Here is a 27,857-nt window from a genome sequence, read left to right as displayed (position 1 = left end):
AAGAACTTAACAAACACAATAAACCAATTAAACAGAATTCAATTGAGTGGAGCATTCTCTAACTCTGTAGTACTTAAAGCACCTAAATAATCCTCTCAGCACACCTACAAGGCAGGCAATTATAAACGTTCCTCATCCTAGGAACTAAAAAAGGCAGAAGCAGAACACACAGATCTTCTATTTACTGAGGCTACCCTGTACATCCTGTTCCTGGCTTTAGCTGAAAGTATTAAATAACCATTGCTTTATTTTTACCGACTCCTTTCACAGATATTTATCGAGTACCCATCATATGCCAACCTCTGCTCTCGGCACTGAGGATACAACAGTGACCAAAGCTGACAAATCCTTGTTCTTATAGGAATAACATTATATTTGGATATAGATGATCTACGTGACACCCAAATGGCAGTTTATTAAAAAGTCAAATTAATTTAAATTCTTCTATTTTGGAGAAAAAAAGATTCATTGATCCCTGGATAGAGACGAATCTGTAAAATCATATGTGCTTCTATAGAGAAGAATCCATAGAAGAATCTATAAAACCATACTCATGATCACAGGTTGTGGTGCTTTCTGTGCAACGCTGCCATGGCTGGTGACCTGGGCCAAGCAAAGACACCAAGTCTGCTAACAGACATCAGATCAACCATCCTAGAGAAAGGCAAAATGGCTGAGCTAAGTGAACCATATTATAGGCTCCATCCTTCAGGCTGTTCATGGTGTTTAGCAGTGAATCAACCATTCATACATCTTTTGTGGCTCTAGCTGCTAGAAAACAAAGACAGTCGTGGTTGACTTGGAGTGTTGCTCAGTTCTCCACATGGAGCAATATGCAACCTACTCTTGAAGTACAGTGTAATTCAAAGTGACTGTGAGACCACAAGAACAGCCAAAATTTTTTTTCTATCCTTCTGAAAGCTATTTGATTTTTCTCTTCCTTGCAACCTTACAAAGGTTATCAATGTAATAATATCTACTGTGTAATGCAAATTAAATCAGAATTGTTCAAGAGCCTTCTTTTGCTGCATATCTTATAGTCTTCCTCCTTCTCAGAAATGTTCAGATTTAAGGGGAACCAACTACATATAACCAGAAATACTTTTAAAAGAATCTTATATTTTTCTTCCATATCCTTTTAATTTGTGCCAGTCATAACATAGCCTAACACAATTAACTCGTAAAATATAGTCACTCTACAAATCATACCAAGTAACTTTTATTTTTATATTTATTGTGTTTACTTTAAAAAATATGAAACCATAAATCAAAAATAATAGTTATCTTACAAAACCCAAATGTCGTCCTGTTCATTTGGTTCCCAATCATGGCAGAAATAAATAAGGAGATAGGAGGAAAAATGAATCAGATCTATACAGTGTGATGCATTCACTTTCTCCATTTGTCTTATCATGTCAGCTCATACTCTGCAAAAATGTTGCTATTAAATTGTAAGGAGGAATATCTGTCAATATAATCTTGGAGGCAACTACAAACAAATTTAATCAACTGAGAACAAGGGTGACTAATAAACTCCAATGAGAATTAAGAAGCTGTTCAAGAAACAGAATAAACATTGATGTATTGCTTGAGAATATGACTCTTGCTTTCCTGAAAAGTCTATTCATATCATGCTCTTTAGATGTCTAGATTTTGGCAGCAGCTCCCAGAAACCAAGTGGAGGTAATCACATAAGCAGAATGTAGTAATTTCATCACCCATGGTGGAGGAGCAGTCAGGACTTGAAGACTGGTGTTACATGCAGAGCAGACAAAAGAACAAGAAACAGAGGAGAATGAAAGCTGTTGAGGACGTGTTCTCTCATTTCTTTTTGCTTGCTGGTTCACACCATCTGTTTCCTGTCTATAGGGAATGAATAGTGTAATTATAATGGGAATTAGGTGGGCAAAGGGAATAGCTTGTGTGTTCTAGTGTGTTCTAGTTAGAATAAGCTTCCTGCTATGTTAGATGCTGGAGAGCGGGATTCTCTCCTATTGTACCATATTCAGAAGCATTAAATCATATCTTTAGACAATTGGACAGGTCTATATGAGGTTCAGAGACTTACAAAGAGACCTTGGAGTAGCACACACTTGAGGGAAGACCATCTGATGGAATGGGATTCCCCAAACATTCCAGATTCACAGCGGAGACAGTGTGGTCACTGAAAAAAAGACTGGTAAAATGAAGAAAACCTCTGGCAGAGTGGACCAATTTAAGAGTCAAGGCAGAATTTACAAGGAGACAGTGATTTCAAGTATGATGTAAGACTATGACTCCCACCCCACCATCTCTATTCCCATTGGTTAGGAGTATACTGTGGGCAGGAGAAAAATGATGCATAGAGCAGTCTTCCTCAAACTCTAGAGAACATAAGAATCAATTGGAGATTTTGTTAAAACATAGGTTTTGATTCAATGGTCTGAGATAGAGTGGAGGGAAACTGAGATTCAGCATTTTTAACACCTCTCAGGTACGGATACATGGATTCCACTCGGAATAGTAAGGGTCAAGTGACTTTTTGTGTCACTTAGGATAATAGCTGTAATGTGTGAAAGACTTCTAATAAAGAGCATAAGGGACCTTCCTTGGACTGAAGGGCCATAGGGAACCATTAGCCCAACAGGGGTCACCAATGCAGAGGATAACTGCACTGCCAAGGGTAGTTCATTGAAGGTCTGTAGGAAGCAAAATGGTCACAACCTCAAGACTTTGTATGAGACTGACCTGAGTTAGAGTTCTGAATCTACCATTTTCCTAGCTATGTAATCCTAGGCAAGCTGTTCAACATCTCTGAGACTATTTGCTCATCTGTAAAACATTGGCAATAAGTATCTACTTTCAAATGGATGTTGTGAGGTTTAATGAGATAATATAAATATAGTCTGGATCTACTTAGTGCACAGAAAATTTAGATGTTGGTTACTTATCTTTGGACTCTCAGCTCCATTCCCAACTTTCCTGCCTCAAAGCAGTATCACCCAGACTCCCTTGCCAGCTAGTTTGTGGTTAGCCTCTGCTCACCATTGGGATATATTGGTGAAAGAATAAAAGGTAGGAGAAAGGATAAGCCATTCTTCCTTTGCTTTTGTCTCTGGAAGTGGCAGTAGCAGAATCCCCAAAGCCTCAGAAACATGGGCTCATTGATTCTGATTGCAACAGCTGTAACATGGCAAGCAACTCTAGGTGACTGCCAGGTGCTACATTTGTGGCATGTTTATGGCAGCTGTAACAGCAGATATAAACAACTATGGGTTCCAGAAGTCTCAGCAGCAATTCCAACAGCATCAGCAAGACTGGGCTCCAGGGCTCCTGCAGAGTCAGCAGGAGTGCAAACTCCTGGCTTCCTGCAGAGCAACAGTGGTGGTTTTGATAATATCTATGATGCTAATGACACCCTGGCACCCTTAGCAGCACAGCCCATGTGGGTTCCACAAAACAGCACTGACCCTATTGTCTCTCTAGCTCTGGAGATATACTAAACTAGATAGTAGTACCTGTAGGCTACTAATCTCTGAATAACATCTCGCCTTTTCCCTCTGATTTCCCAGTCCTTCCAACAATTTTATGTATAATTCCCTTTGTTAAAGTCCTTCTGTTTGAAATAACTAGAATGACTTCCATCTTCCTGACTAGACTGACAGCTATCATTATCATTATTATTAACAGTAGCAATTTTGGGAGTGAGGTAAGCAAGGGGAGTTGCAATGGCTACTGAATCTTTGTCAATAGGAAGTATGCACCTTAAACACATTCTTGTTTCCTCTTCAATGACCTTCCCTTAACACACATATTTAGATACTGTAATTCCAGGACTTCTCATTTTAATGATAGATATTTGAAATCAAACATATAATGTTAGATTTAAATTAATAGAAAGATTGACAGAGTTGAGAAAGTGTCTCAAAAATTAATGAAGGAATACAAAATCTTAAATGGAATTTTAGAACTACTCAAGAGCTCAAAAATACAAATAATGAGTTTCAGGGAGAGAAAACAAGAAAAAAAGGGAGGAAATTAAAAAGAAATAACATAAGAAAAATTGGCAGATCTGAAGGATAACAGTTTCTAGTTTATGAGTTCCTTGAGAGCCCAGATCAAAGAATGAAGAAACAATCATATAAACAACATTAAGGCATATAATCATTCAACTGTAGGAAATCCAGTTAAAGAGAATATTCTGAAATCTTACATGAAGAGAGCAAATTACATACAAAAGTGAGGAATTATGATGATAGTGAGATTCTCAAGAACAATACTCAAAGCTAGAAAACAATGGAATAAAACACTTGAAAGTTGAAGTGATAATAATTTTGGAACTTATTATAATTTTATATAATAAATATTAAATATAACAATATTTATTACTTCATGCAGATAGCTAAATTATAAATCCAATATATGACTTTTTTTGGCACACAAGATCTCAGAAATTATTCTTTCTATTGCTCCTTTCTAGAAAGCTACTAGAGGTTGTAGTCCAACTAATCAAGAGAGTAAAACAAGAGAAAGAAACATGGGATCTAGGGGAAATATATTCTCTTAGTTTGTACTGTCCAGAACTTGGCTCTGAGTCAGGGATTAAGGGCAGAAAGGGAATGAAGGAAGGAAGTGAGACAGGAAAGAAAAAGTAACTGATACGGGGCATGTTAGCAAACAAGGTGCCATTGAGGGCCATCAGAGCTTGATCCTTCTGGGGAAATTCTGAGACACAGTGTGAATCACATGACCCAGAATTATCCCCCTTGAAGAATGAAGAAGATAGGTTTAATAGGTTTATACCCATCTTGCCAGGCTTTTACTAACAGCTATTTCCAAGGGATGCTAATTTCCATGCACTTTTAATGTGGTTACATGAGTGGGCAAAGCAGGCCCTAGAGGACAAAGCCTTCAGGAAAAGAAATGCGGCGCTAGCAGCTAGAAGTTGGATGGATACATTCTTAAGTACAAGGGGCATCAGCAGTGACACATATCACTTCAAAGCACATTCTATTGCTGGGAATGAACCATTTGGCCTCACATGAATGCAAAAGAGCCTGGGATATGTAGCCTCTGGCTGGGGAGTCACTTTCCCCTGACAATTTCATATCCTGAGCAATAGGCAGTAAGGAAAATGTAAATCATTGGTGAACATCTACCTCTGCCACTTGTGATTTCTGTTTTTACCTCCTGAGAGCCACTAACAAGAACAAGTGCCACTAGGAGGCTTGTGATGTCTTCCTTGCTATTAGTTTTTCCCTTCTAAATTGATTCTGTTTCATGAGGAGATATAACTAATGACATAGCACTTATTGCCCTAAGTTCTAGTTAGCTCCAAGAAAAGTCTATATGAATCTCAGAAATCCATCAAATCCAACAAATATTTATTGAGTTCCTTCTTTGTTGTAGACCATGAAAATTATAAATAGAATACTCTGTCACCTTTTAAATTCTAATGCTGGTAACTAATAATGCCAAGTGGTGTCTGACATTGCTGTCATACTATATTTAGCTTCATGTGTCTCAGGACATTTTGTCTGACATAGGTGATAACTAATGATCAAGACAATAGCTCAATTTTCAGCAAAGTATCTAAAATCTCCTATGTAGGAAATCTACTCATCTCCAATACTTGGATCAAGTGCCATCTCTTTACTGAATCTGCTCCCAGAAATTTCAATCGCAATAACTAACTCCTTTCTGAGTGTCCCCATTATATTCTATAGAGAATTATAGAAAAGGAATCCTGGATTGTATGTTAGTGATAATTTTGCCTCAAAATTTTTCTCAGAAGTATATAAGCTTCTCTAGAGTAGAAACTTAACAGTTCTTCACTGTATTCTCAGCACCTATCATAAAGTGTATATAAAATGTGCTTTCATATGGATTATGAACCACTGAAATAGGATTCACTAGTTCCTTCAATTTTTATAACCTCTGGAATCAACCAGTGACCATTGTTAAAAATTTACCTAGATCTCACTGCTGGGCATAGTCTTAGAAAGAATTATATTTTTAAAGGTCTTTTGCAGGTATCTCTAGAGAATCTCCTTTATAAGCTATTTTATTTAGTTGCTAGTGCCATTCATCTATAGATGTTCGATAATTGATAATAAATGGTAGATGATGGATAATAATGATGATGATGATATTGGATACTTTTGGTTTAGCAAACTAGTAGGTGTGCACAGAAAAATCATTCCATAAGAATTAGTGATGTACTAGAAAAAGCACAGGATCTCATTCTAAGGATTCAGGTCCTTACTCCTCTCTTACCATCTGTGCTTATTTCACCATTGTAAACCATTTAACTCTCTCCAGCTCTGCTTCCACTTCCAGAGAATGTGGAAGATAACTGTTTATACAGTGATGGTAAGAATTGCAACACTGTAAATATTTTTAATTATGCAAATAGTGCTCAAATGTATTTAGCTCCAGGAGCTTCGAGTTCTATCATAAATCAACATAAGAAAGACAAATAGCTCTGTAGGGAAATCTGCAAAGGGTATGAGCAATCAGGCTATTTAAAATATACAAATGGCCAAAACCACTAGGAAAAGATACCCAATCTCACTCAAAATTGTAAAAAGGCAAATCTAAACAAATCTATTTTTCACCAAATAGATTGAAAGAGCGTTAATAATTTTATAATACCTAAGTGTCCAAGAAGAAGATCTGAAGAAGGAGCCATGTCTAAACAATAGTGAAAGAAACAAATAATGTAAAGGAAAAGTTAGCATAGCTATAAAGGACCAGGTTTTTAAAAATTATGTACCTTTGATTCACAATTCTACTGCTACAAATTTATCTTATGGAGATACTCAGAAATGAAGACATATGTACAAGTTTATTCATAATATAATTGATAACAAATGCTGCCAGCAATTTAAATGCCTATCAACAAGGGAGAGCTTAAATAATGGTTCTTGCAAACAACAAACTATGTTTTCCTCAGACATTCAAAAACAATTATTTATCTCTGCCTGTGTGTATAGGTTTGTGATAATATTAACTGCTGACACTGATTCTAGAATTTCAGTGTCTTAACACAATGAAATTGATTTCTTGCTCATGTTCTAGCCCAGTGAGAGTGCCCAAGACAGGAGCAGGGGAAGGGGTCAAGGGGATGGACTCCTTGCAGTCCTTCGCACATCAGGCTGATGGAGGCTCTGCCATCATCAATACCTGGTTTTCACGGTCAGTAACATTCAGTTAGCACATAGGAAATGAGGGGAGGCTCATGCATGGATATTTTTATGGAATGGATACAGAAGTGACACACATCACTTTAACTCACATTCCACTGGCCAGAACTCACTCAGATGGCCACTCTTAACCCCTAGGGAGTTTTGGAAATGTAGTCTGGCAGTGACTCCAGGAAGGAGAGGAGATGGGTTTGATGATGAAGACCAACTCATAAGATGTGCATGATGGCTTAAAGTCAGTCAACTCATACACAGAGAGTTAAAAGAAAAATGCAGTATGCAGAACAGCATATGAATGTGCATGTGTGTATATGAATATATATTTATTTTCCATTTCTTTAGATTTTTAAATAGAGTCTTAGAAAAGCATAAACCAGTATGTATATTCTGTTTTCTAAATGGACACTCAAGAAAATAATAACTGATTGTTTTGATGAGAGAGACTAAGGTTGCAGTGAAGAAAGAGGATTTACTCCTTCTTTTTGGTTAAATTTTTAAAAATTATGTGTGCATGATTTATGTTTTAAAAACTACTTTAAGCAATGACAAAAATATCCAACTGTATATATTTTACTACTATCCATGTCTTAGATAAAACATGATTTGGTGATAAACTGAAGCCACATTTGACTCATGGAAAATGCTTCTTAAAATGTTGAATGACTGGGGGGAACCTGGGTGGCTCAGTGGTTGGGTGTCTGCCTTTATCTCAGGTCATAATCCTGGAGTCCTGGGATCAAGCATCACATCAGGCTCCCTGCTCAATGAGGAGTCTGCTTCTCCCTCTGATCCTCACCCTGCTCATGTTCTGTTCTCACTCTCTCTCTCTCTCTCAAATAAATAAATAAAATCTTTAAAAAATGTTGAGTGATTGAAAGAATGAATTAAGAACAGACTGTATAAATAATATGAACATACTAGGAATTTAACTATGGGAAGAATCCATAGGCGTTGTAGTTGTCATGACTTGAAGGATATAGGATATAAACTGGGTCTTAAAGTATGCCTTAATTTGGAATAATCAACCTTGTGTATACCAGAGCAGAGTAATAGACAGCAAGAATATTCAAGTATTAGAAGATTAAGAAAAAAAAGGCAGAGGCAGCCTCCTGTATTTCTGAAACCATTTTGTGTTCACCCAGTTTAAATTGGCTTTACTTGGTTTCTTCTTTCACAGATTTTAGAACATTATATCCTGCTGTGTTGTTTTATTTTTCTGGCCCTCGATATGGCCCCAAGATTTTTCATTCTTGTTCTGTTTTCTGGATGCCTGCTCATTTGTTATTTCTCAACACTCCCTGGGTTTCTACTACCTCTTATAAGAGATTTCATGTTTTTATGGACGTCATCTTTCTGTGGCCCATTACCAAGAAAGGGCTTTGGGATTTCTGCTTTCACTGTTTTCTCTTACTTCCAAGCCTCCTGCTTATAATCATGTGAGTAATGCAATTTTACTGATGGAAGTATATTTTCCTTCACTCCAGAAACCTTTGTTTTGTGTACCATAGTTAAAAAAATATGTACAGAGTTATGACTATTGTATTTTATCAGCCAGAAGTAAGAACATTATATGGGGAGGAACAGGTGGCTTATAAAAGATATTATACTGCTTTCTGCTTTTGCTCTATATCCTGCAGGTAAACTGACTGATATTTTAATTTCCTCAGACTCTTTTGAAAGCTCTCTAAATGAATGTTCTGAAGAAAATATATAACTTTGGTTATCATACTTTATGGTTATTACTGTGTACACATTAAATGTGAATTAATGCAATAAAACAGTGCATTTCACATAAAAATACTATGAATTTCACTGCTGCCCCTGACATAGCACATGTATCAATGTAATTATGGGTTACAAATCTTTGTCAAGAGAGGGAGTAACATTTATTTGATATTCACTTATTGTAAGAATTCAGAACAAGCAATGCACTTTGATACCACGCTTGTACCTATTCTGTTCCCTTTACCTGAGGTTCCTTTTATAAAATTAGCATTTGCTTTAGACATAGCTTTAATTTGATAACAGGTGGTAACATGGGAGATACTTAGCAAAGACTGGTGCCAGTAAAAATTCACTTGCCACTAAATATGGATGAGTAATTCTCATCACTTAAATGAGAGTCTGTTGTCTTTTCCAGCTATCATCAATTTTAACGAAGTATTGTATAGTCTTAATATTAAATTAGATAGATAAAACAATATATACATTATAGCAAGTGGTTAGATGTTAGCTATTGTCTACAAAAGGCACTAATAATTAGTAAATGCATTCACGGAGGTTTAACTGGAACTTTTATATATTTGTCTATTAATTACACTTTAAATCAACTAGCTAAACTTGATTAAAAATCAATAGATTTTATCATAAATGAATTTCACACATTTTAAAGGAAAAATAGCTAAGGTAATATTTAAATCTATGAACTATAATATTACTTTTAAAGATGATTCTCTAGATTCAAATTCTATGAATTTCTCCACATTTCCTATAGCATCTAGCACAGGTAGATGCTGATTAGTACAGATTGTCACGATTTCTCAGCATTCCTTATTCTTATTTCCTGCTATGGCTATTATACACTGCCCAAACTTAGTTACTTTGAGCCTGAAAATGAGAGTGTATATGTCTGTATGTCCTACAAAGAAAGAACTATAATGTATTTACACCAGAAACTGTTTTCTCTGATGATGTTTCTCCATGTAAGTTATTGCTATATACTTCATCTTTGCTAATAGAACATCCCCTTATGTTCAGAAATTAGAAAGAGAAGACTTGATTTCAGGGAAGGTGCACCCAGTCCCTGGTCAAGAATGTGCATGAATCCAGTTCTGGACAATGATCAACCTAGCACCTTGACATTGCTGAGTCTGGAATTAACCTGCAGCTACTTGCCTCCAGATTTCTTAGTATATGAGAAAAGTATGAGTTTTTTTATTTTACACATTATTGATAGTTTTGTTTTTCTGCTTTTTTTTTTATTTGAGTGCCTATTAAAACTTTATGTTCATTGACATAAGTCGAAATCAGTCAGATGAGTTGTGTACTTTTTTTTTTTTTTTTAGCAGTATTCAGATGAGTCAGTTTGGATGTGAGCTTGGGTTCAACAAAGGCTGAGGTATTACCAGTTAACTACAATAAAGAGGGGAGGGAATAGGGGAGTTCAGGATGTTAAATAAAAGATTATAATGAGAATTTTGGAATCTAAGCAAGATGAAGAGGAAGTGAACCTGAGAGGAAGGTCATACGATGTCATAGTAGGTCTTTTTTTTTCTTTTTTTCATAGTAGGTCTTAATGAGACTAGAGAACTCTTGCAGTGGGCACATTAGAATAAATGTACTGGAAATATAGGAGAGGATGGTTAAACTCTGGGATGCTGGAAATTAGAATTAGAAGTAGGGGCATTATTGATAATGAAAAACCCTTGGGTAGGACTGAGAATGGTGGCTAAGTGAGGCAGAGCAAAGGAATGTGGAAATGTGGAGGTCAAAACCCAAAGAGATCAAATTGACATCAAAGAGAATTCCCCTCTCCACACACACACACACACACACACACACACACACACACGGCCACATGCACACTCATATAAATGATCTCATTCATATATGGATACTATGTTGAAACATCCATCGATCATCCTCCCTCATAACCATTTTCTACCATTCTCTGCCTTGTTTTCTGCCCTTATGGTGGTGGATCTCTATGGAGTACATCAGTCATATTTCCTAGTTCTGTGGTGTTCAGTTGGATTGACCAAAGTTAAGGTGGAGGGGAAACTAAAGTTGGAGTATTTATACCCTTTACCATCTCTTCCTTACAGAGGTTCTGGCCATGGCTGAGTAGCAGGGTTACAGCCCCATTGGAAGAGGATGTGCCTCTTCCCTAGCTCCAAGCTCCCTCCAGTTTCCTTAAATGCTTCTCCCTCATCATTGCACCTTCCATCCTATGTAGCAATGGTTTCCTGCAGGGTTCTCTTATCCCAGCTCACACCCCTTAGAATGTGCCCTTCATTTAACTTTCTTCAATTAAATTTTTGAGTGTGTTCCATATCTTCCCCCAGGACCTAGACAATGTCAGTCACTTTTACAACTTATATTTATAGAATAGTGAATAATTTTTTAAAAAGGTATATTAGGGAAAGTACTAAATATTTTGAAACTTAATATCAAATAATGAGATGTTAAACAATATTTGGGATTCTAATTAAACCACAGTTTTCACAACTAAAACTGTCCTTAGCAATCAACACCCAATGTAAATGCTTCATACTGCAAATATTTTTTCTCAATACAGACATGCTAAATGACTTACCCATTGGGAGATTTTGAATCATGGAGATCGAACTCTATTTTGACTTGCTCAGCGGACCATTGTGGAACATGAGATTTCACAATCTTCTTGCTCCAACCTAATTTTACCTGGAGAAATAAACTACATTATAAATAAAATAGAACTTACAAAATTTAAAAATTTACTCAAGGAAGATACACTGAAACTATTTTTCATTTAATTTATCCTAATTTCTATAGCAACTGCCCCTTTGATACATTTCTAAAGTGCATAGATTCATATTTAAAGATCACCTAAACATTTCTATCATTTATCATTTCACAAAAATAAAACTGCTTACAGATTATTTTATAAAGGTAATGTTATCATCCAGAAGCCTAGGGAAAGGCCTATCTAATGACATGTGATGCCATGCAGCTTCTTTATTTTTTTTTTATTTTTTAAATCTTTTTCTTTGCCACCCTAGTGCCAGAAGTATAGTTCATTATTATTTCTGACAGTCACAAACATGAAAATTTACCTAACCAGTGGTTAAAAACTCCACTCAAGGTTATTATATCTTTACAGGAAATACCTCTATAAAGATAAAATTCTGATAGGAATGTTCACATATACTAGGAGACAGAAGAATAAATACCATGAACCTTATCTTTTCTATTTGTACAAGCAGCAGAAAATATTTGACGACAAACATTCTTATTTCCATTTGTCACACAATGCTTTTAACAACATATTATCCTCAGCTCATATACCAAGAGGTTGCCATTGATGTTATGTGTCAGGAAGATGCTTTTCTGATGACCTTTAAATACCACAATCCCAAGTGATGATACAGAATGACTTTCTTTTATTCTAAAATCTTCTTTAAAAAATTCAAATGCTTTGGGGTATGTCATTGGGCCAATGATGCAGTGTTATATTTTTTGCAAGATGTTAGAGGAAGGAAAGGCTGTTAAATCTTGAATGTCAATCCTTACATTTTACTAAGATACTTTTACCTTGTGTATTTGTAACAATTTTCTTCCTTAGAGCACAAGGAACTTTGTGCAAAAGAGTACAAAGGACCCTCAAAACTGAAAACTGTTGAGAAAAGGTGGGATGTGTGTGCGTGTGTGGGTGGTTCTGATAGCTGTGCATTGATATGAAAGTTTTTGAAAGGAAATCATCTCCTAGGAAGATGATGGCAATGAAGACAAATTTTAAACTAATCTGTTCCATCTGTTAGGTCCTACACATCGTGTGTGAATCTGAATCTGTGATACCCATCAAACCAGCACACACAGATCAGTTCCTTATACCTCCAACAGGTGGCCTTGATATTGAGCCAGATGTTCATATATGCATACCATGTAGGAGAGGATATTTTCCCCATTTATCTAAGCCAGACCCTGTGGATAATAAAATAAGTCTATTTTATTTCTTTTAAAATTCTCAATTCTTGGCACATATCTGTAATAATATGGATAGAACTATTATCCAGAACTTTTCTCAGGGAAAATGCTGTGTGTATTTGGAAGAGATCCTTTAATGAATCACCTAAAGTGGAAAGAAAACCCAAAAGTCATACTGGAGGCAATATATGGTCAAGAAAATGTCTCCAAAAGTGGAGAGAAGGGCTTTTAACTGCTGAGCACTGTGGTCAGTGAGCTTCACACATATGAAAGCAGAACAGAATCATTCCACTTAATAGGGAAGGTAATAAACATTGTTTAAAGAAAATTTAGGAAACAAGAGGAACCATGAAAGACAGCTGTCTCTTGGGATTTGTGCAGACTGAGCAATGTAATGTAAATATAATTTTAATATACAAGGAAAATCCTTTCTCCTTTTTGAAATCAACATGAAACTTTACATTACTCAGTAATAACTTTGCTGTGATTGGGTCACCCAAGTAGAATATAAATAATGGTAGGTACAAGGCAAAACCAGGGACGTCTCAACATTTGGTATCTTTTAGATAAAGAGAGGGATTCACTTTTTCAAGAACTTTTTCTCTGCTTTCCTATATTAAGCAAAATTTTTGGTTAGTTTTACTCTCTTCTTTTCACAATGGTGCAGTGGAATATGTCTTACAACCATTTATATTCAAAGGACAAAGAAACCCCACTTGCCTGTGTAACCTTATAATTAAAAAAAAAAAAAAAAAAAGTAGAGCTGTGGCCCTATTCTTTTAGCTCTGTAGAAACTCATTCTCCAAAGTTAAAAATGCTATCTTCTCAGTGTCTCTACCTATCCTACTCTGAACCTAACTTTAGAAATTATCTCAAAGGAGTCAAGAAACTTCCAGTGTCCACTTAGGTGTAGAAATCTGGGAATATCTATACTCCCAAACTTACAAGAACGATAAAATTAAAAAGTCAAACAAACTGCAAGTTCATGACTTTTATTAAACATATCAGAAAGCCAATGTTTCTGGAAGCCAATTAGATGAAATCTAATGAGAGAAGGATGCATGGAGGGAGAGGTGGGACATCAGTAGTTGTTTACCTGGGCAGATGCATGTGGATAGTGGTAAGAATGATTAATCTAGAATAATTTATGGGTTGGTAGAGGCTAAGTAGGTTGGTGAGAAACTGTGGAGCCATAGAATATGGAGATATAAAGGAGAAGAGTTTCTCCTTTTTTCAAGATTTCGTCTGTAGACTCTATCTTGATCTCACAAGAAGGACTTGGGAGAGTCCCAAGAGAGGCCTAGGAGAGGAAACAACAGTCATTGTGGAAGAAGCACACGTCTAGCCCAAACCCTCTCCTTGTATCTCCTGTGGAAAAAAAAAACCCTATAATCTATGAGGTGAAGGAAAGCCAACACTCTCACCCTGAGGGCAATGGTGAAAACTCACTGTAGCCTAGGAAAAGAAAAGAAAATAAAACATTCTACCCTTAGGGAATGATCAGAAATAGGAGCTGGACCTAGAACTACAGTCAAGGGCTCCACCTGAGATCAGCAGACACAGCACCTGCTATGACCAAGACTCAGCCAGAACAGAGACTAGCGAATATATGTTAAAAAGCAACAAAAGAATACTGTTGGAGTAGTTCAAAGATTATGGAGACAGACATTGTCTGAGGCACAATGCAAAAGGAAGAACCGAAGCTGAGGATGAAGCAGGTATTAAGTAAAACCTACTGGCCAGCCAGCCCCTACCTAAAACAAAGTCTCACTACAGGAATTTGAAGCACTGTGGAGTGGAGCACTGTGGGTAACCATAGTAACAAACCTGGAATACATTTCAACTCTTGGCTGGATTAATTTGAATATGGATATGAAGGACTAGAAGGGTAAAGAAAAAAGGCCTTGCAGAAGGAAAGGCATCATGCCCAATTGAAGGTATAATAGCTATTTATCTCTTTCTCCACTGTCCAGCACAAGATGTGCTATTTTCAAAGCAAAGAAAAAGGGGTGGAGGGCAGGACAAAACAGCACATTGCCAAGAGACAAAGCAATCAACAGAACCAGACTTAGAAATGACACTAATGTTGAAACTGAGAGGTGGGCTTTATGATTAATATGTCAAGTAATATGATTAATATTAATTATGATTAGTCTGCTGAAGGATATAATGGAATAGGAAGAACACCTACATACATGATCAGATGAGGAATTTCAGTAGAGATTCAAAAACTATAATATATTATTAAATGGAAATATTAGTAATGAAAAGCACAGTAACAGAGATGAAGAATGAAACTAATAGGTTCATGAGCAGTCTTGACATAGGCTGTGAAAGAATCAGTGGAAGACATGTCATTACAAGTTATCCAAGCTTTTCAAACTGAAAAAAATACAAAGATAAAAATAGAATAAAAAATTTGAAAAAGAACAGAACATTCAATAATATGAATAAAAAAGGATTTTATGTATATATGTATATAAATGAATAAATATATAAAAATAAATATATAAAATATATATAAAATCCTTTTGAAATATAAGGATACATAAAACAATAGGAATACATAAAACATATATTCCAGGGACACTTGGGTGGTCCAGTGGGTTAGGCAGCTACCTTTGGCTCAGATCATGATCCTGGAGTCACTGGATCAAGCCCCATGTTGCGCTCCCTGCTTAGTGGGGAGTCTGCTTCTCCTTCTCCCTTTGCTCCTCACCCACTCATGCTCATTTTCTCTCTCTCTCAAATAAATAAATAAAATCTTTAAAAAAAAACCCACATATATTCCACAGTCATAAGATTATTGGCCAGGGAAGTCTGGTATTAATAAGACCACTCTCTCAATCCCCAAATCAAATGCCCCATAAAATAATAATCACATTGCTACCTCTTATAAAGAGAAAAGATAATCCTCTATATTTTGCAGCCCAACTGGCATTTATTTTTCTATAAAGGAAATAAAGAACTCAAAATGATAAAATAATTTCATTTTGAATAGTTTTTATTTTTTTTATTTTTTTGAAGTAGTTTTTTATATGTTGATCTAACTATAGCTTTGAATTTATGATGGGATAGTTACCATGTTTTATATCCAAATACAATGAATCTCTGATAAGAACTAAAAAATGAAAATATTTCCCATCATTTACTTATTTCCACAATTATAGCCAGCCTTGGGCTGTTCTCAATCTTGTCCCTCCCTACTTCATTCTATTACTCTTCATTCTATTTTCTATTGAGAATGTTGCTCAATAGAAAATTTAACTTTCCAAGAATGGAGAATTCTTAATGCATCACTAGGTCTTAATGCTTCGGTTCAAAACAAGGGTCTAGAACTCCTGGGTGGCTCAGTGGTTGAGTGTCCGCCTTTGGCTCAGGTCATGATCCTAGGACTCTGAGATCGTGTCCCATATTGGGTTCCCTACAGGGAGCCTGCTTCTCTCTCTGCCTATGTCTCTGCTTCTCTCTGTCTCTCATGAATAAAAAAATAAAATTGTTTAAAAAAATGAAAAACAAGGGTCTAGGAATTTATTTTCTGTCTTATAATTATTAAAAGTCATAACGGGCCATTTTTCAACAGGTTCTTCATATATAATTTATGTATTAGCTTCAGGTAATTATAAAAGATAACTGACATAAAATTTATAAAATATGTGCATTCATAAATAAATTTTAAAAATTTCTAAAACTTCTATATTTTATATTTTCTAACCCTACTTCAATCCATTATCATTAATAGATATGATTCCCATTTACAATTTTACAATGTTTGCTAATGTTTTCATTAATAGTAAGCCATTTTACTAGTTGTTATTTGCTCCAGTAAAAAAGAATTTTAGGATTAGAAATATGTAATGAACTTGCCTTCTGTTAAATTTGTCCACTCATTTAAAATATGAAATGAACAAAATAGCAATGTATTGCATGTTTATAGCAAACATAAGTCTTAAAGTTTGAGAGGGAGGAATTTGGAATCTACTATTTAAGGATCTTAAAGTCCTTAATTAAGCATTAGGTAGTATAATGGTATTTCAAGGTAGATACTGATTAAAGTTGTACCTTGCAAACCCTTCAGAAACCCCTGAAACATTTAACATAATGTATAAATAGTAAGTTAAGAGTTAGGATGAGATAGAATAATAATAAATGCTTACCTAACCCAAGAAAAGGCAGAGAGATAGGAGAAAAAAAGAGAAACAAAGAACAGATGGAATAAATCAATAACAGATATCAAGAAGATCGATTTTAAACCAATCACATTAATGATTACATTAAATGTTAATAGTCTAAACACATACATTAAATAAAAGATATTGTCAGATTGGTAGAAAAGCAAGTTCCAACTGCATGCTGTTTCAAGAAATCCACTCTAAAGATACAGATAAGTTAAAAGTAAAAGTATGGGCAAAGATAAAACATGCAAATGCTAATCACAAGAAAGCTGCAGTGGCTACATTACTATTAGACAAAGTATATTTCAAAACAAGTAAGATTATCCAGGGCAAATGTTATAAAAGGATAAAGAAGTCAGTTCTCCAAAAAGCATAACAATTCCTTAACAACAGAGTTCAACATGCATAAAGCAAAATATTTCTTAATTTCTGGTTTGTAAAAATATACAAGCCCACGATAATAATTAAATATTGTAACCCTCTTCTTTTAGTACAAGTAGATAGAAACTTAATGATGTAAAGAGCCAAATAACTCTACAAGCCAATCTGACCTAATTGATATTTACAGAACACTTGATCCAACAACAGAAGGTACATTATTTTCAAGTGTACATGAACAATTCTTCAAGACAGACCATATTCTGTGTCAAAAGCAAGTCTTAACAAATTTAAAGGAATTAAAATCATACAAAATTAAGTCCTTGGACAATAATGGAATAGTCAAAACAATTCTGAAAAAGAAATTTGGAGGACTCACACTATCTGATTTAAGACTTACAAATATACAATGTTCAAGACAGTGTGGTATTGACAGGAGGAATAGACATGAGATCAATATAAAAGAACAGAGAGCCCAGAAATAAATCCACACCCATGTAGTCAACTGTTTGTTTTTTTTTATAAAGGTGCAAAGATAATTCAATGTAGGGAAAATAATCTTTGTAACAAATATTATGGGATCAAGTAGATATGCATATGCAAATAAATGAACCTATACCCATACCTTTTTCCTTAAAAAAACATTAACTCAAAATAGGTCATAGATCTAAATATGAAAAGTAAAATTATAAAAACTTCTTAAAGAATACATATAAGAAAATAATTTTGACATTGAGCTATCCAAAAAGATCTTTAGATAGAGCACCAAAAGCATGAGTCAAAAATTTTTTTGAAAACCAATAATTTGTACTTATCAACAATAGTTTTGCTGAGCAAAAGGCACTGTTAAAAGAATGAAGAGAGAAATCACAAAGAAAATATTTGCAAATCAAATCACATTGCTGACAAATAACTTCCATCTAGAATTTTTTTTAACTCAACAAGAAGAAATCAAACAATCTACTTAAAATGGACAAAAGGTCTGGACAGACTTCAGATATACAATGGGCCATAACCACATGAAAATATACTTAATATCATTAATCATGTTAGGGAAGTGCAAATTAAAAATCACAATGAGATACATATATATTAAAGTAGCTAGAATTTTAAATAATTATGAAACCAAATGCTGGCGAGAATGTAGAATAAGTCAGACCCTGATGTACTATTGATGAGAAAGCAAATTGTCACAGCTACTTTAGAGAACAATTTGGCCATATCTTAAAATGTTAAGCATGTACTTACCAATAGTCCAATAGATCTACTTCTAGATACTTCCTCCAAAGAATGAAAAACATACTTTTCCATAAAAACTTATATGTGAATGTTTACAGGAGTTTTATTCATAATTGCCATAAAGTAGAAACAATCCTGACATCCTTTAAGTGATGAATGGATAAACAGAATGGTATATCCATAAAATGAATAAGCAATATACAGCGATAAGAAGTAATAAATTATTGATACATGAAACAGCCTGAATGAATCTTGAATCTATTGTGCTAAGTGAAAAAAGCCAAACTAGATGTTATAATGTAAAATGCAAAAAGAACTGAACATGATTATTGTATTCAAGGTAGTATTTTTTTTCTTCCTAACTAGGATATGGGCTGAGAATTCTGGAACTACTTTATGAATATATCAGAGTTGAACAAATCACTAAAAATACTGTAGGCTTCTTATTGTTGGAGAAAGAAGTTAAAACTAGGAACAGGGAAAGCTGAAGTGAACTCAGTGTTGCTGGATTAGAATGGGCAGTATCCATATAAATTCATGTTTATTATTATTATTATTATTATTATTATATATGCAGATAGGTACTGAAATTAATATAAATGTGTGTGTACTCATGGATTAGTATGTACACACACACGTGTTCTAGGTCTGTCTGCTGAGAGGACCTAGGACTAGCTACACCACAGTAGTAATGAACATATATAGCTCTCAGATCTTGGTTTCTAAATAAAATGACCCAAGAACACCTTAGTATGTAGCTGATTCCAGGTGTGGAGTTCAGAAAATACTAGAAGAGCCTGGCATACCTTTGTCAGAAATTAAGGAACTGCTTATAAAAAGATATGGCATGTAGAAAAGGCCCAGGAAGCAACAGCAAGAACTCTCATAGGCCATGGCTGAAATAATTTGAGCAAAGTTCAACCACAAAAAATGATAGTATTGTAATATAACCTATAGAATAAAATAAATATCAACAAGGCCACACTGATGTCAGAAGGTAAGCTAGTAAGTACGTACATAAATAAATAAATGGAATAGCTCTTCTTTGCAGAAGAATTCCAATCACTAAGTTTAGAAGGAATCAAGAAAGCTGAAAATATTGTAATAGACAAGGTCCACTGACAAATACTAAAATTAGCAGGTGAACATTTGATCAGAAGCAGGGTATCTCCATAAATCGTAATGTGTCTCCCTAGGAATAGTAATAGTATTAAAGACAGAGGGCAAAACAGAAACTTTACAGTGGGGATACCTAGCAGATACTACTCAGACCCCAATGAGGAAGGCTCACATCACCAGTAATAAAACATACTGACATTATGCATTTCATTATATGATAACCCGAGAAGGGCATATCATCTCTGTGGCATTCTTATCAAACAAGTTTGTCTACTTTCTACCTTTCTTAAAATTAATTAATTTATTTATTCATGAGAGACGGAGAGAGAGAGGCAGAGACACAGGCAGAGGGAGAAGCAGGCTCCACGCAGGGAGCCCAACGTGGGACTCAATCCTTGGTCTCCAGGATCACGCCCTGGGCTGCAGGCGGCGCTGAACCACTGAGCCACCCAGGCTGCCCTACTTTCTACCTTTTTTATCCTTCTTTGATTTTTAGTCTTTCTAGTCATAATTCTATGCTCAGATTAGTGCCATTTTCTCATCATTTTTCCTTTGTCCTAAACACGTACTTTTCAACTTTCACCCTTGAGTTGCTAACTTCCTAACCTTGGTTTGTCCAAGATTTACTTGACAGTAAATAAAAAATGAGGAATCTCTTTCCTCTCTTTCCCTTCTTTCTTAGGAAACGCGTAAATCACAATGGTCAAGGGCAGAGCTCTAGCGCCCTCTGCCTGGGGTCACACATAGCTCAGCCATGAAGCCTGGTGATTCCTCCTGCATTATTTCATTTCCTGGCCTTGCATTTCCTCATCGGTGAAATGGAGATAAAACAGCACCTATGTTACAGAGTCACATGAGGAGTAAATGAAATAATATGATTAAGGTATTTAGAGAGCAAAATTCCTTGAGCATGGCCAGTCCTTAGTAACTATTATTACCTATTTTATACCTAGATTCAGAGAATTAAATTCCGTTATCATCAATTTGGAGAAATCTACTTTCTCATTTACTCCCTTCGTTGATACTAGACATGACCTTATTATCCTCACTCTCTCTGACAATCATGCTACCTTGCTTAATATGTATATCCTAAAGAAACATATTTTGGGATGTGTGTGCATGTGTGTGTGAGTGTGTATACACACACATAAACATATACATATATATGTTTGTGTCTGTATCTGTATCTGTGTCCTTGATTTATAATACCCTGCATTAAATTTTTAAAGAATGTAAAATAAATAAGATGTATTTTAATTTTTAAAATATGTGTGCACATAGCTCTATGACCATCTTATTCAATGGTTTTCAACTCTAAAATCACCTGGGGAATTTTTAAATATCAAACTCCACCCGGGACTAATTAATTTAGGTACAGGGGCTTAGGCATTAGGAATTTTTAAAAGTTCCTCAAATGAGCAGCCAGGGTAAGAACCATTGATCTAGCTCATTTCCTTTCATCGCTCCATAGCATGCTTCCACTGCCATTCATTCATTCATTCATTCATTCATTGGTTATGGATGCCTCACTTTCTTTCCATTCTCTACTTCTATATGTAATGTTTTAATAAGCATCCTCACGCACATTGTGTTATGGACCTAGAGTAGATGTTTTCTGGATTATATATGCAGTGGAGGACTACTGGGTAGTTAAATCTGTACATCTGACTAAATAATATCAGGTTTGCTCTGGGATGTGTGCATTAGTTGATTCTTATACAAGAGTGCATGATTAGTCTATTTTCCTCACATCACAAAATCCAGAATGGCTTCATTGGTGTGCAACTTCTATAGTCAAGAAGGGCTCCATCCTGGACTTAATGCTCTCCTCTCACCATCTTGAAAACATTTTATCATTGAACTTGTGTTTCGTAAGAGAAGTCAGATGGGATAACATAGCATGCATATGAGCAGAGGAGATACACCCAACAGCAGTCGGCACTGGAGACATTCAGTAGTGGTGGAGTAGTAGCTCATACAAGTGTGCACTCAGGCCCATGTTCATGGCATGAACCTAGCAGTTTGAGTGGGATGGTGCGGGCTGTTTGGTGGCCCAAGAGTCAGCTGGGTCCAGATGGGTGGCAGAGCCCAAGAGTCAGCTGGGTCCAGATGGGTGGCAGAGCCCAAGAGTCAGCTGGGTCCAGATGGGTGGCAGCAGCAGCAACAACCACGTGGCAGTGGTTCTGGCAGGTTCTGGGGCCCCAGAAAAGAGAAGAGATCTGTATGGGAGCCCTGTCCCATAGCCAGGCAACAATTGATTTACTTTGTGCCACTATAGATTAATTTGCACTTTTGATAATTAGTACAAATAAAATCATACAATACAATCTCTTTTTTGTATGTTTTTTTTCCAACATAACTATCTTGCATTTCAGCCATATTGTTATATATCTTTCAATAGTTTCTTTTTTGTTGACACTAAGTAGCATCTATAACATGAATAACCTGCAATTGGTTTATCCATTCTCTTCTTGGTAGATATTTTTGTTGCCTCCAGGTTTTCACAAGTACAAATAAAGCTGCTATGAACATTCATGTACAAGTTTTCATGTAGGCATACATTTTAAAGCGTAGATACAAGTTTAATTTTTGGAGAAACTGCCCAATGATTTCTCAAAATCTGTATCCGTTTACACCCTTACCAGCAGTGTATGAGAGTTCCAATTGTTCCATACCTTTGCTGACACTGTGGATGGCCACCCAGATTTTTGAGGGGTATTGAGTGGTATCATATTGCAGTTTTAATTCTCATTTCTATAATGATGAATGATCTTGAGCTTCTTTTCATATGCTTATTTGCTATCTCTATATCTTCTTTGGTGAACTGTCCAAGCCTTTTGCCTCTTTTTACTGGATTGTTTTCTTATGACAAAATTCAGAGAATTCTTTATGTATCCTGGATACAAGTCATTTATCTGACATATGATATGAAAACATGTCCTCCTAGTTTGTGGCTTGTCTTTTCACTGGGTTTTACTCTGAATGAGATGCAATCCCACTTCAGCTCTGAGTAGAGGGGTAGCTGATCTAACTTCCATTTAGAAGATCACCTCAGCAACTGTGTTCAATGGATAAAAGAGAGTGAAAAGCTTAATTAGCAAGTTCATTTATATAAGAGTTCTTCTTTTAAGATTTCATTTATTTATTCATGAGACACACACAGAGAGAGGGGCAGAGACATAGAGAGAAGCAGGCTCCATGCAGGGAGCCCGACGCGGGACTCAATCCTGAGTCTCCAGGACCACGGCCTGGGCCGAAGGCAGACACTAAACTGCTGAGCCATCCAGGGATCCCTCAGCAAGTCCATTTATAAAGTTAGGATGCAGCTGCAATCATCCAGGCAAAAAATGATGGCTTCCTGGGCTGAGCCAGTAGCATGAGGAGTAGAGAATAGTTGGATTCTAGATGTAATCTGTATTGGCATCCCAAGACTGGTGTGGTGGAAGCCATCTGCTCCAGATACAGACGATAAAGTGGGGGAGTATCTATTGAGAACTCAGAAATGACTTTAAAACTGACCAAAATTCAGTCTGCTTTTTATTGTCACTATAGCCCTGCAACTTTAAACAATGGCAGTGATAAAATACTCTTTGGAGAAAGGATTTTTTATTACTTCAAATTCTAAACAACTGCTGCAGTTCAGTAGAGCCTTAATAATATACCTGGGAGCTCCAGTTGAGTATATTTTTATTTCTTATCCTTTAATAAACATCATATGCCAGATGGAAGTTATTTCAGAGAACTCTGTTACACAATTGGGTTTCAACACACTTGGATAGACCCAGCCGCCTGCACTGGTTTTGAAAGCACGGTTGCACACAGGATTTGGGAACCACCTGTGCTGTCTTCGGAGCACTTCCTGTCTCCATCCCTGGGTGGGGCAGAGGCACCACCTGTTCCTGCAGTTCAACAACAGATTTGAAATAAGGAAAAGTGCAATGATTATAAAGATGAAAAAGCAGCCACCAAGGTGGCTCAGTCAGTGAAACATCTGCCGTTGGCTCAGGTCATGATCCCAGGGTCCTAGGACTGAGCCCTGCATCAGGGTTCTCTGCTCAGCAAGGAGTTGGCTTCTCCCTCTCCCTCTGCCTGCTGCCCACCACCCCCCGCTTGTGCGTGCTCTCATGCTCTCTCTCTCAAATGAATAATTAAAATCTTAAAAAACAGATGAAAGAGCAGAACTTGAATGACTTCAATTCTGCTATTCAGTGTGCATGTGAAGTTTTTGCATTTAAAAGTCCTGTGTTTCATTGTGAAATGGGATTCTATCTTTAAGACTTTTGTGGTCATATATGCACTTATTAATTCCTGTAATTTAAATTTATAGTGCTCTTTGTTAAACTATAAAGATTGACAAATCTGGCTCTACTATACTAACCATGAATGGATGAAGAAAATCAACTTTGTTGAAGTCACTGATAAATTTGCCAAAGTTGAGACAAAACTTCATTAATGCAAGAAATATATATATAGTTGTCTTTTTAACTTTTTTAAAGATTAGAGAGAGAGAGAGAAGAGAGTACCTACCTGTGCTCAGGAGTGGGAAGGGGCAGAGGGAGAGGAAGAGGGAAAGCAGACTCCTTGCTGAGCCCAGAACCAACTCATGGCTGGATCTCACAACCCTGAGATCATGACCTTGGAAGGAAACCAAGAGTCAGCACTTAACTGAATGAGCCACTCAGGTGCCCCTAGTTCTCTGTCTTTTTTTTTTTTTTAGTAAATCAAATAATATTAATCCATTTTTTCCTTTGTATAATGTAATTTGTATTTTATTCTTTACTTCTTAATTGTAATATTTATTTTTGGCATAAGTTTATATATAAAGTTCAATGAAAGAAAAAAATCAGTGCATTTCTTTTTTTTTTTTTTTACCATTACTACTATTCTTTTTACTTCAGTGTTATTATCTTTTTATTTAATGACTATTATTGAAAATGATTGTCAGACATAGGGGATATTAAAAAATAATCTACTTTGGTTGTCAATCTTCAGTGTGCCATTAATAATTTGAAATTAGGGCCAACAGTATTATGTGGTGTAAGGTAAAGAGGTTTTCATTCCTACATGTACTTTATTTTGTTTTGCTTTTTGCCTGAACACCTGGAGAGATGTTTATGTCATTTATGTGTCATTTATGAACTTGTGGAGGAAAAGTATATGTTTGGTTTGGGGATATGCCAATTTCAAGAGTCTATTAGAAAAATAAAAGTGGATGTTAAATCTGCTGCAGATATACAAATCTGGGGTTTAGGGGAGAGACTATTGCACAGCATCAGCACATGGCTGGTACTGAAAGACAATGAGAGGGGTGACTAGATGGCTCAGTTGGCCAAGTGTCTGCCTTTGGCTCAGGTCGTGGTCCCAGGGTCCTGGGATCCAGCTGCAAATCTGGCTCCTCATTCAATGGGGAGCCTGCTTCTCCCTCTTTGTCTGCCACTCTCCCTGCTTGTTCTCTCTCTCTCTCTCTCTCTCGGTCAAATAAATAAATAAAATATTTTTTTAAAAAAGTGAGAACTCAGTCACATGAGAGAGGAGTAAGCACAAAGAAAGAGGTGATCTGGAAGTGAGTGTTCTGCTATGCCAGATTTAGAGACTGAGTTTTGTGGCCTTGCATATGGTCAAGTTTTTATGAATATTCCCTTTATGCACAAAAATGCACATTCTCTTTTTATTCTGAATGTGGATGTTGGTTAATATCTGTCTGCTTGATCTACAGGTTCCTTGAATGTGTTAAAGTATTCAAAGTAATTTTTTTTCCAAAGTAAACGTTTGACATATTTGCATAACCAATTTGAACTGTTATTTGCTGCTTTCCTTAATAAACTTGGTTTTGGAAAGTTTTAGATTCACAGAAAAATTGAGAAGAAAGTACAGAGAGCTCCTATATTCCCCTGCATATGGTTTCCCCTACTATAACACTGTATAGTAATATGGTACATTTGTTACAATTAATGAGCTAATATTGATACATTTATTAACTAAATCATATAGCTTTCCTTAGTTTTTCTTAATGTCTTTTTTCCTATCTCACCACATTGCATTTCTTTGTCATGTTTCCTTAGGCTTCTCCAGACTAACAGTTTCTTAGACTTCCTTGTTTTTTATGACCTTGACAGTTTTGGTGTCCCTCTGTTGGATTTTGTCTCATTAGTCAGGCATTATGAATTTTTTGGAGGAAGATCATGGCATAAAGTGACATTTTCATCACATCATATCAACATGATTCATGACTGCTGATATTGACCTTGATCACCTGGCTGAAGAAGAGTTTCTCAGGTTTCTCCACTGTACCATTACATAATTTCTACATAAATTATTTGGAATTATTTGAGATTGTTTTGCATGGACAATATGTCTCTTCTTCTTTTGTTATTTGTTCAATCACTTAGTTATCGCAGTATAAACTCATGGGTATTTATTTTATACTTTGCATAGTAATCCAATATTACTTTATTTCTGTTGCTCTAGTTGTTCCAGCTTTGGCCATTAGATACTCTTTCAGTTGGCTCCTGTGCCTCCTGATAAACCCACATCAGTTGGGGGTTGGGTTTTGTTTGTTTCGTTTGGGGAAATTTTAAAACATTTTCTTATTTTGTGGCCCTCCACATGCTCTAGGCTCATCTTATATATTTCCTTCTCCAGCCCTACAATAAATCGTTTCTATAAAGGCCATGGCTCCTTTTATTGAACAATGATATCAAAAGCCAAGATATGGGGGCACCTGGGTGGGTCAGTTGGTTAAGCGTCTGCCTTTGGCTCAGGTTGTGATCCTAGGGTCCTGGGATCCACCCTGTGTCAGGCTCCCTGCTTAACGGGGAGTCTACTTCTCTCTCTGTCTCTGCCCCCTGCTCTTGCTCTCTCTCTAATGAATAAATAAATTCTTAAAAAAAAAAAAAAAGAAACCAAGATATGATCACTTTAGTTGTGGTTATTACTGGGCTGTATCATTTGTTGCTTTTTGTATTTTGAGGCTGTAGTTTAGTTATATATACGGTTATGTTGATTGTCACAACTTTATTTTTACTTTATTGTGGTGGGAACACTTAACATAAGATCTACTCTCTTAACAGATTATTAAGTGTACAATATAGTTTTGTTAACTACAGGCAAACAAAGTTGTACAGAAAATCCCTAGAAGTAATTCATCTTTTATTACTGAAAGTTTATGCTCATCAATTAGTAACTCCCCATTTCACCCTCTCCCTGGCAACCTCTTCTTTGTCTCTGCTTCTATGAATTTGACTATTTTAGATAATTCATAAGAGGAGTCATGCAGTATTTATCTAAATGTGACTGCCTTACCTCACTTAATACAATGTTGTAAATGTTTACCCATGTTTTCACATATTGCAGGATTTCTCTTTTTGAAGATTTTATTTTTAAGTAATCTCTACAATCCATTGTGGGGCTCCAACTCATGACCATAAATTAAGAATTGTGTGCTCTACTGATTGAGCCAGCCAGGCGTCCCAGGATTTTTTTCTTTTTTAAAGCTGAAAAATATTCCACTGTATGTCTATCACATTTTCTTTATTCATTTCTCTGTCCTTGACATTTAGGTTGTTTCAACATCTTGGTTATTATGAATAGTGCTGCCATTAACATGGGAGTGCTAATATCTCTTACAGATATTTTTTTCAATCCTTTGGATAATACCCAGAAGTGGGATTGCTGAGTCATATGATAGTTCTATTTTCAAGTTTTGGGCAAATTTTCATTCTGGTATCCATAGTGGCTGCACCATTTTGCATTTACATGCACAGTGTACAAGGGTTCCCTTTTCTCCACATCCTCATGGATACTTGTTGCCTTTTTTTTGATATGAGCCATTGAAACAGGTGTGAGGTGACATTTCATGTGGCTTCAATTTGCATTTCCCTGGTGATTAGTGACACTGAGCATCTTTTTTTAAAGATTTTATTTATTTATTTATTTGAGAAAGAGGGCACTCACGAGCAGGAGGGTGGCAAAGGGAGACTACCTGCTGAGCATGGAGCCCAACAGAGGGCTTTTTCCTAGGACCTGATCCCAGGACCTTGAGATCATGACCCGAACTAAAATCAAGAGTCAGATGCTT

General features: G+C 36.0%; 1 long non-coding RNA gene across 3 annotated transcripts in view; it reads right to left on the bottom strand.

The window, feature by feature from the left end:
• LOC144293991 (uncharacterized) overlaps positions 1–27,857 on the bottom strand; it is a 159,273-nt gene that overhangs the window by 22,308 nt on the left and 109,108 nt on the right. For all 3 annotated transcript variants that reach the window (XR_013361377.1, XR_013361378.1, XR_013361379.1), the window contains one exon: positions 11,500–11,606. This is a non-coding gene — a long non-coding RNA (uncharacterized LOC144293991). The remainder of the gene's footprint in view (positions 1–11,499; positions 11,607–27,857) is intronic.

This window comes from Canis aureus, chromosome 22 (assembly GCF_053574225.1).
Source record: "Canis aureus isolate CA01 chromosome 22, VMU_Caureus_v.1.0, whole genome shotgun sequence".
In the NCBI taxonomy this organism is placed as follows: Eukaryota; Metazoa; Chordata; class Mammalia; order Carnivora; family Canidae; genus Canis; species Canis aureus.
Note: the sequence above shows the minus strand (reverse complement) of the source record. Positions and strands in the feature narration are given on the sequence as shown.